The sequence below is a fragment of the Pagrus pagrus genome (genome assembly GCF_965226575.1).
Source record: "Pagrus pagrus genome assembly, contig: HAP1_SCAFFOLD_74, whole genome shotgun sequence".
NCBI classification, from domain to species: Eukaryota; Metazoa; Chordata; class Actinopteri; order Spariformes; family Sparidae; genus Pagrus; species Pagrus pagrus.
Genome location: NW_028175389.1, coordinates 199,607 through 206,026, shown reverse-complemented (window position 1 = coordinate 206,026; position 6,420 = coordinate 199,607).

Here is a 6,420-nt window from a genome sequence, read left to right as displayed (position 1 = left end):
CATTCGGCTGAGCGAGACTGAGGAGGTGAACTCTGAGGACGAACGTCCGTACGAACACGAGGCAGAGGAGGTGAACTCTGAGGACGAACGTCCGTACGAACACGAGGCCGAGGAGGTGAACTCTGAGGACGAACGTCCGTACGAACACGAGGCCGAGGAGGTGAACTCTGAGGACGAACGTCCGTACGAACACGAGGCCGAGGAGGTGAACTCTGAGGACGAACGTCCGTACGAACACGAGACCGAGGAGGTGAACTCTGAGGGGGAATGTCTGTACGAACACGAGTCTGAGGAGGTGGACTCTGAGGATGAATGTCTGGATAAACATCCTGGTGAGGATCTGAGCCTTACAATGGAGTACGACAACACTGAGACTCATGATGAATATGACGTTGACGATGAGTTCATTGATGACGAGCCTATTGAGGACAAGTACAGCGGTGACGAGGAAGAGGAGGCTTTCCGTGCACGGAAAGTCAGGACCAAAAAGGTCAAGTGTAAAACTAAGAAGAGGGGACACAAGAAGGTGTCATACTGTGATGAAGACGAAAATAACCTTGAGCCTGTATGTAAAAAACCTCGAGCACACAGGCTTATTCTACAAACTGACTCTGAGGTGGAGAAGGAGGAGGATGTTGGTGGTGGTGATGATGATGCTGATGAGTCGATGGCGTCCAATGTGAAGCCTGTCAAACGTACAAAAAAGAACAGGTTGGACAAGCAGAGTAGGTCGAGGCGTATTGGGACCGGTGACGATGTTAAAGAGAAGTCTGTTGAGCGCTTTGTTCAGGAAGATCACAGCGCTTGTAAAAGGAGACATAACAAGTCTGCTGATGAAAGATGTGTAGAACCTGAGACGTGGCCCTCCTCTCCAAAGAGACGGTTCTCTCCTACTACTAAACACAAAGCTGTCAAGCTGTCAGACTCTGAAAGTTATAATGACTGCCAAGGGGAGGAGGAGACACACAAGCAAAAATGCATAAAGAAGAAGAACAAGACGAGGTTCAACTCTTCCAACAAAAAAGTCACCCGCTCTCCTATTGACTCTGACACAACGGAGGAGAGGAGGAGGAGGACAGGAGAGCGTGTGAGACCCGAAAGTACAAGTCTGATGCACCCAAAACAGAAGCTTCAAAAGACAGAAGTCGGGAGGCGTCTGCACCAAAAAGGTCTTCTCGGATACCCCACCAACAACAACCCCAGAGCTACTACATCGTCTTCACACAAGAGTCCTGTTTCACTCTCCCAAGTGCGGCTCGGTGGAAGGAAAGATGTAAAGTCACCCACTAAAGCTACTTGGCATAGTGACACTCGAAAACAGGAATCGTCTCATAAGGAAAGGCTATATAGAGAGGATTACACGACCCATCAGACTGAGCCTTCTTTTGGGGGTTCCGATTTGGAATCAGACTTTGGTGATGATGGACCACAGAATAGACCTCAACCTAGTCCGGGATCAAGCATCTTAGACACAGACTCTGAAAATGTTACCATGTAAGTGAGATCATCATCATCATCATCATCATCATCATCATCATCGCCATCATTGCCATCACTGCCACCATGTCTTCTTCCCAGGTGAAAAGGAAACGCTCTGTATCTGGACCCCAAAGTGTTTGTATGATACGATATTTAGAGGGTCTAGCAAACAGTGTGTGTGTGTCACAGCTACAAGAGCCTTGTTCATCTTCTATATTACTGTCATCTAAGTATTCCAATCCAGACAAAGTAGATGATACGAAGGGCAAACCGCTCAATACTCTGGACAGGTATTTTTTCAAGAAGAGTTAACCTTGTTGCTTGATAGCAATGAGAAAATTGCCACCTACAAAACCAATGTTGTATGTACCCATTGTAATAGAAAAGATGTAAAACACGTTATACTGTCTGCTTCTTGTGTATAATAAAATGTAATCCTTGTGAAATAACGACTGGTACAATGTCATTTGTTGCACACAGTTTTCTTTATTACCACAGCACACAGAGTGTGTAGTTTCAATGTGAGGTGATTTGTTTGCAGTACATCAGCATGTAAGCTACACCATTTAATGATCCTGCTTCATATGTTGTCTTGACATCCTCCCAAGAGCACAACTTTACTAGAGAATCATCTGCAAGATACCACTTGTCATGACATCGCACGTAAGCTGTGTAATGTCCACAGTGTTGTGTACCACGGTGAGCTATAACTGCGTACAATTCATATAGAGCATCATCGACACTCTGTGGTTCAGCGCCTCCTTTTATGTATTTCAAATCCAATGTCTCTGGGAAAGCGAAGCGTTTCTCTGTCTTGACAATGTGAGCGGTACCTCTGCCAATGTTTATAACCCGTGCTATGGTCATACACACAACGGGGGGTAATGATAAAACCTTGCTCGTGATTTCACACTGAGTCCTTATGTCATCTAAGTATTCCAATCCAGACAAAGTAGATGATACGAAGGGCAAACCGCTCAATACTCTGGACAGGTATTTTTTCAAGAAGAGTTAACCTTGTTGCTTGATAGCAATGAGACAATTGCCACCTACAAAACCAATGTTGTATGTACCCATTGTAATAGAAAAGATGCTAAACACGTTATACTGTCTGCTTCTTGTGTATGATAAAATGTAGTCCTTGTGAAATAACGACTGGTACAATGTCATTTGTTGCACACAGTTTTCTTTATTACCACAGCATACAGAGTGTGTAGTTTCAATGTGAGGTGATTTGTTTGCAGTACATCAGCATGTAAGCTACACCATTTAATGATCCTGCTTCATATGTTGTCTTGACATCCTCCCAAGAGCACAACTTTACTAGAGAATCATCTGCAAGATACCACTTGTCATGACATCGCACGTAAGCTGTGTAATGTCCACAGTGTTGTGTACCACGGTGAGCTATAACTGCGTACAATTCATATAGAGCATCATCGACACTCTGTGGTTCAGCGCCTCCTTTTATGTATTTCAAATCCAATGTCTCTGGGAAAGCGAAGCGTTTCTCTGTCTTGACAATGTGAGCGGTACCTCTGCCAATGTTTATAACCCGTGCTATGGTCATACACACAACGGGGGGTAATGATAAAACCTTGCTCGTGATTTCACACTGAGTCCTTATGTGACATGTTGTACAATAATAACTGTTGCAAATAGCCAAAGTGTTGTCAGAGTATTTCCGGACGTACTCCTGCAGCTCGTTGGGAAAATTGTCTTGCATCAACATGGGAATCGTGTTTATGACACTGCGTGTTGACTTGGCTGTGTTACAGTTGAGGCAGCGCACACGCTCTTCCTTCACAATGTCCCACAGTTGTCCAATCGCGATAGCTGGTTCACCACCGTCGTCTACTATGGCACCGAGGATGCACTTGAAGGCGAGCTCTGAGTCCTCCTGAAAGTCGAAAGACACTCTGCAATGTGAGCTGAGTGAGCTTATGAGAAAGCTCGTGTCACATGGCGAACGATTGTCTTTGGTCATCTCGTAGATGAGACACATGAGCCTCCCTGTCACCGTACCAGAAGCCTGGTAATCATGCTCCCCGAGTTGCAGGATGTAATCCCGTACTTGGCGCGTCCCGTACAAGCACTGGAGAACGCTGTTGAGGTTACAATTGTAACCATAGTTTTCCAAGCCACGCATGATTGAAGACTTCAAGTGGAGCCAGCAGGCTTGGTGAACTACACAAATGATAGTAATAGGAATAATAAGAATAATAAATAATAACAATAACATACATACATACATACATACACAACGATATTTCCGTATAACTAATCACACAATTTGTGTAGGTTATGTTTGTCTTGTTTTTTGTCTTGTTTTTACTCACTTAGTACTCTGTCACGCTGAACATCTTCATACTATGGAATAGCTCTCTGAGAGAACCCACCCCTCCATGTGGTTTCAGGATAACCATTAGGATTGTCAGTCTGTACAAATCCACAGTGAACTCCTCCACAGGTCCCTTCCTTCTTAACTTTGTAAACATTATGACAGGGCTCCACCTGGAGCCTGTCTCCGAAACCGCGTCATGTGTGAAACAGTTACCATTGTATTGGCATAACCTTGACCGGTTCAGTTGAAGTTGATCTATGCTGGGAACCCCAGAGAGTGCTGAGATGTTGAGTGTCACCATTGTTAGACCCTGTGTACAGTCCAGTGCCGTCACTTCCAATCTCGATGATCCAAATATCCTGACTCTCATCCTAAGCACTATATTCCTGACCAGTGTATTCAGCTTTGTATTACCCACACCGTTTTCTGTCATTTGGTTGCCCCTGAAAGGCGTGGGAGTTCCGTACACCAGCATTTTGGCACTGCTCCTGTGGTGAGCTTCTTCTTCGTCACCCCTGTGTGTCAGCCAGTTGGGTATGTCAGACGAATAATCTTTGAATGTGAAGACATTACCCTGAAGGGTCGTCATGTGCGGAACGGTCCTTTCGCCGGCTTGTAGGTTTCTCAACCATCCAATGCAATTGTTCAGCACAGCATCCAATGTGTGTGCCGTGGAGCTCATTCCGTGCAACCATCTGTACAGTTCCGAGTCGGGTGAATGTTTTGCCACCAAAGCAGCACAGAGACTAACTAACTTCTCACAATGTCCACCAAACATCGAGGACTTGGGCTTGTTGAAGTTCCTGCTGAGATAGGGGACAATGTTAATCATCACGGCTCCTCCTTTACCAATCAAGATGTCGTTCCATTCTGTCAGGTGTGTGGGTAACAGTCTCGTGTCTAATGCAAGCTTCAGTGTGAGAAACACTTGCAATAGGAATGCATAAACCGAGTTGGGTGAGTCTGACACATTCCAGTGTAACACTTGCTTGGCCTCTTCGAAGAACTGCACGTACTGGAAGACGAAAATGCCGTTGCACCTACAGCACTTGCACAATCCGTCTCGGGGACCGGCGAATATCAGAGGGTGATCTCGAGTCATGTCCTGTGACAGGATGATTACTTGGTCCTTGAAACGCGCTATCTCTGTCTCACTGTGGCTCTTGAGAATAGCCATGCACGTGTCCATTTCTCCCTCAATCGACTTGACTCGCAAAAGCACCCTACCACGGGGCTCTTGTTCTTGTTCTTGTTCTTGTTCTAATCTTTCCACTGCCGTGACTGTCACGACATTGCTGTGTGGTGTATCTTCAGCTGTGTTATTATTATCATGTCCTTGGCGTGGTGCATCTCTCAACAAGATGTTTCCTTGTTGAGCTTGATCAGGCCTGTTGTCTTCATCAACAAATCCCACTTGATTGACTGTTTGTGCTGCTGCTGCTGCTGCTGCTGCTGCTGCATCTAGAGGAGTCTTGAACACTGACTTGTTGTAGAATTGTAGCACTCCATCCACAATACTGTCTACTTCAGCACTGTCCACGTTTAGTGTCTCAACTAGCGATTCGCCGCTGTGTTCTTGTGGCGTTGATGTATCATCATCAGAGCTCATGGTGATGACACGATTCTCACTGCCGATGTGACTGTGACTCTCGGGTCCTAGTTGAGCGGTGGAAGTGTTCAGGTTGTCGCTCACCAAAGTTCTATTAGAGTCATTGTCACCGCTACTGAGCATTTGTTGATCACCCACATTGCTGGAGTGCAAGTGCAACACGGCCTTTATGTCGTCCCAAGTCTGTTCATGGGCCAAATCAGGTGGGGAGACCGTCGACACGTTCTCCGCAGTGTTCATCGCACTTTCACGTGCCTGTGAGTTGGGGTGTCGAACAGGCAGCTGCTCATCTTCCACCAACTCTGCTCGCACCTCGATGGCGGTTGTACCGGTGGCAGCTGTGGCGGCGACTGAGGTGGTTGTGGAGGTTGCCGTAGCGGTGGCGGCGGCGGCGGCTTTAGGAGGACCTTGTCTTTGTCGACAGTCGACCCTCGTCGGACCCTCTGGAACTGTCTTCGTCTTCAAGCGCCTGGCATCCACAACATGGACGCGGTTGTCACTAGCCTTGCGTTTCTTGTTCTTTTTATATCTGCCCTTGTACACAGCTTCGAGCTCTTTGACCTTATTCGAGTACCACCCGTAAGGCTGGATGAGATCGGGTGCCAACTTTATAAAGTCTATCCCGTAGTACTTTTTTACATCAGACTTGATTACCGTCGTGTAGTGAGATCCTGTGAGTTCATCTGGGACACAGTCGTCACCTACTATGATGTCGGTAGGCTTATACTCCCCTAGCTGTACGGAGAACGGTATCTTATTGGCGGGTACCTGAGCATCGCTGATGTCCTCACTCAGACACCGGTATCGATCGAGTTTCAGCAGTTCGGAAGGAGACCACCTCTCTTGAGGGAACAGTGTGATGCACAGTGCTCCCATAGCGATGAAATCTTTGTCCACTTTGCCATTATAGTCCAGTCTACTAAGGCTGGCCAGTATCATTTCCACTGTAGGCCTTTGGTCTTTGTGTTTCGTGTAAAGTGCACGAGCG